General features: G+C 33.1%; 1 long non-coding RNA gene across 1 annotated transcript; it reads right to left on the bottom strand.

The window, feature by feature from the left end:
- Positions 1–523: 523 nt before the first annotated feature.
- On the bottom strand, positions 524–1,952 carry LOC123720623. Its single transcript, XR_006756070.1, has 2 exons — positions 1,525–1,952; positions 524–583 (listed from the first exon to the last, which is right to left on the bottom strand). It is a non-coding gene; the product is annotated as an uncharacterized LOC123720623 (long non-coding RNA).
- Between the last annotated feature and the right edge of the window lie 2,731 nt (positions 1,953–4,683).

Below are 4,683 nucleotides of genomic sequence, written 5' to 3'. Positions count from 1 at the left end.
CAGTAAAATTTGGAATCTCATTAAAAAGTTTAAGGGTATCAGAATTGGTAATAAATCATATAGGGATGAATTTGTAGAGCCACTTTTAGATAAGTTATTAGATAGCAACAATTTACTTGACCCAAATTCATTAGACAATTATTTTAATATTAACAATGAAAATCCTCAATCTAAATTTTTATTGGATTCTTTTTCATGGTCTGAACTTTTAATGAGTATACAATCTCGAAGGAATTCTAGTCCTGGTTTAGATGATTTTCCATATTTATTAATAAAACATCTATCTGAATCTGTACAAAAGCTATTTTTGAATGTTCTTAATAATCTATGGCATAAAAAACTCATACCAAGTTCATGGCAAACTCAATGTGTAATACCTATATTAAAACCAGATAAGTCACCTGAACAGATCAGTTCTTATCGTCCAATCTCGTTATCATCATGTATTCGGAAAATATTTGAAAATATGGTGAAATCTCGACTTGACTGGTATGCAGAATCCAATAATGTCATTCCACTCATTCAATATGGATTTCGCAGAGGAAGAAGTTGTGTTGATAGCTTCATTTCTCTCATATCGGATCTGAAAAATGCAAAATACAATAAATTACACACAGTTTGTGTATTTCTAGATGTGCAAGGTGCATTTGACAGTGTGGATCCTGGCATACTGGTGAAGGTACTCAGTAATTCTGGTATACCTGGACAATTATGTAAATGGATTTATGATTTCCTTAATAACAGAATACTATATGTTAGGCATAACAATATCTTATATGGACCTAGAACTGCATCAAAAGGTACTATACAAGGTGCCACATTATCACCCTTGTTGTATAATTTGTATACTTGTGAGATATGTAAATATGTTAATACTAAAAATGTAAATATACTTCAATTTGCAGATGATTTAGTGTTGTATAGTTCAGATGTAAATTTAACAGTAGCCATTGAAAATGTTAACACTGCCTTAAGACAGTTAAATAATTATTATCAACACACATTAAAATTGAAAATAAATGCTGGCAAAAGTAATTTAATGCTATTTGGAAAGGACACACCAATAGTGGATGTTGTCTATAATGGTGATGTCATTCAAAGAGTCACCTCACACAAATTTTTAGGTATTATCATTGACCAGAAATTGTCATTTGAAGAACATATTAAATATGTATCTAGAAATGCATTAAATGGTGTTAACATTTTAAGATGTCTAGCAGGTGTTACATGGGGTGCAGATCCCAAAATACTTTCATTATTATATAAATCTATTGTAAGAAGTCATTTTGATTACAGTTCTTTAGCTTATTTAAACAGCACTCATGTACATAAATTGGATATATATTGCAGAACAGAGCTTTGAGGATCATATCAGGAGCAATGTGTTCGACTCCCATAAGGGCCATGGAAGTCGAAACAAATATTATGCCATTGATATTGAGACGACTTATGCTTGCAGAAAGATACTGCCTGAAACTATTATCATCAAATAATACCCAAATTATAAATAGGATAATACCTCACCCAATCAATATAGATGGTCCACTCACTTCACCAAATGGTCTCCTGAGAGGTACATCTCCAACTCTGTGCCAGATTTTTTTAGAAATACAATCTCATTATTCGAACATCAAAAAACTTTCACACTGGTCGTGTTACACTCATTCATACAGTTGTATCACTCATCCTATTACGATTTTATCAAATTCAATCGAAAATAATTCAGATTTACTGGCTTTTATAGAAGAAAATAACAAGTATTATACAATCTAAACTGATGGCAGTAAAGGCAATGATTTTGTGAGAAGTGCGGTATATGATTCCCAAAAAGATGTTGCTCAAAGCTTTGCTCTCGATAAAAAGTGCTCCATATTTACAGCAGAGGCATATGCAGTTTTTGCCGCTTTAAAATCTATAATTTCTATAAATAATTGTAAATATTTTCTAATTTTGACAGACGTTTGAGTCTTTTAAATAGCCTTAAGCATTCTTATATTAATAATTTTAAAACTAATTATATTATTTATTTAATTAAAGAAACTGTCTTGCGGTTGCATAAAAAAGATATAACTGTTGCCTTTATGTGGGTACCCTCACATAAAGGTATTACTGGTAAGGAAAAAGCAGACAAAGCTGCATATGAAGGGATTAACACTCTTAATGTCAGAAATGTGGTACAGGTTCCTATGACTGATTATTATTATTATATCAATAACTCGATAAAAAATTTATGGACAACATTATGGGAAGTTGAAAGGAAAATGGTATGGTAGTATACAGGAAAATTTACATATAAGACCCTGGTATGATGAGTTGAATCGTGCTACTAGCTGTATCGTGAGTCGTGATTTCGTTACCACAATCAACAGATTGCGCTTTGGGCATAACACTGCACCCGCGCACCTCGCTAAACTTAATATTATAACTAACAATATTTGCTCTTTCTGTAATAATAACGAGATCGCAGATATCAACCATATCTTTTTTAAATGCCAAAACCAAATATTCATTTTTAATAGACTAATATTGGCAAGTGAAATAATGGAAATTAGTGATCCCTCCCGCCGCCAGTTGTGTGATTTGCTCAAAAACAAAAAGTGTTATAGTGCATTATATAAATACATCAAAAATACCGTGGGGAAGATTTAAGAAAACAAGTGAAACGATAGAATAACATGTGAATTAGTGACCGTAAATAAGACTTGGCTTAAAGGTCTCGTTACCAGGCCATAAAATTAAAAAAAAAACAAGATGCTTTAAAGTCCTGAAAAACGAAAATATGAACCTCCTCCTTATATCCGCATATTACAAAAGCTTTCGCAACTTTTATCATTCCATATCGACGAAATAACAACGTTTTCGTGTAAAACTTAAACAACATTATTTGAAAAGTTGCTTAGGCAACTTTTTAGGCATTATTTTAAATTATTGACTTCGATTACCAGCTACTTGTCTCCACTAAATGCAGATGCTACCCTATTGACATCAAGACCCAGACATGAATTATCGACTTCGACATCGAGGTTTGCCTTGCTCAAAGTGAATTACTTAAAATCCTTTATATGAGGTTATAAACTTCTTGTTATTTCAATTAATCCCGGCATTTAGCGATGGTATTTCATTCAGCGCTCGCAAGTTTGTTATTACTCGGCGTCTAGTTAAGATGAGCATTGCATGCCAACAATAATTAATTAAAATCCCCTGTCCTCTGGTATGAAACGTTCCTATGGCTTAGTAAATTTTCCACTACAAAAACAAATTTAGTTTACAATTTCCGATTAATTCCTTACTGTATAAAAATAAAAGATGGAAAAACAGAATATCTGAATGCGACAAACAAATTCAGCTTTATAATAAAATACTATATGATAAAACGTGTTAGTTACAATTTTTTATAGACCAGTTTTATGCAATCGGCTCACCTCACCAGATAAGTGAGACCAGCGCCCATGCGCTCACTTTATCAGACTATGCAAGTGCGGTGATTAAGAATTTACCTTTTTTTTCATGAAGGTCGAATTGGTTTGGAAATAGATTAGTAGGCAGTATCACATAGGGGTGGTGCGCGTTATGAAACTTAACATAGTTATTCATTCGAACAACTCATCTGGACAGTCTCCATGATTAACAAATCCGGATCCGGATCCGGAAAGAAGATGCAGGGAGACGTCACATTCTTTTTAAAATTAAAATTTCGGTACTATTCGCCGAGTGTCACTTTCATGTGTAATTAATTACATGTCACAAACAAGCGAAAATTTAAGGCCTCAAAGCAGCGCTTAGGGAACTATATAGGCCTATATATACGTAGGTCAGTCCTAGTACTATAAACGTAATTCTATATCTAAAATTTAATTCGTAAACGCAAATTTTCTACTGAAAAATTTACGACAATTTTATATGCTTATTGCATAAAGATGTTATATTTAATACGAGTTCAAATCTAAGTATAAACCAATGTCACTCCACAAAACCCTCAACATTTATTTAGCATTCAATTGTGGAATTTAGGGCAACAATACAAAATTAACTACGGTCAGATCTACCTGAATCCACAACTGAAGGGTTGATGTATCTGTAATCTCCACATCAGAGGGACCGTCACGCACCCATTTTCAACCCTCACATATATAGTACAATTTGTTATATGTTCAACTGGTAGAATCGTCCATATATCAAGTAAGGCCACTGAAATCAAATAGGTTAACTTTTAGGTAGCTTTAGTGATTTAGCTGTTGATTTTCGAGTGGAAATAGGGAATTTATTTACTCCGCTGGCATAGGAACCCAACGTCTTCTCCTGTGAGACAAGCAAATGACACGTTAGCCACTTTTACCCTGCGCACATTTTTCTCCACGCCATCTATCAAACGTTATATCTCGCGATGTTCACGGCCAATTGGTATTCCGAGATTCGCAATCCAATCCTGTGCCATTTTCTCTGGATGGATAGTCCAGCGATTTTGGTTTTGGCTTCCTTTGCGATGTCAGAAAATAAGAAAATATATATATAATATATAAACGATCTCAATGAAAAGGATGATGTTGAATTATAAAATGATAAGAATTAGTCCACTGCACTTTGATAATTTTTAAAGACGCTTTGTTTATCCTGTTATTTCTATTGTCAATTTCAATTGCGAATTCACCATGCACAGCACTGTTATAATATTACGCACTTACT

The sequence above is a fragment of the Pieris brassicae genome, chromosome 2, assembly GCF_905147105.1.
Source record: "Pieris brassicae chromosome 2, ilPieBrab1.1, whole genome shotgun sequence".
NCBI lineage: Eukaryota > Metazoa > Arthropoda > Insecta > Lepidoptera > Pieridae > Pieris > Pieris brassicae.
Note: the sequence above shows the minus strand (reverse complement) of the source record. Positions and strands in the feature narration are given on the sequence as shown.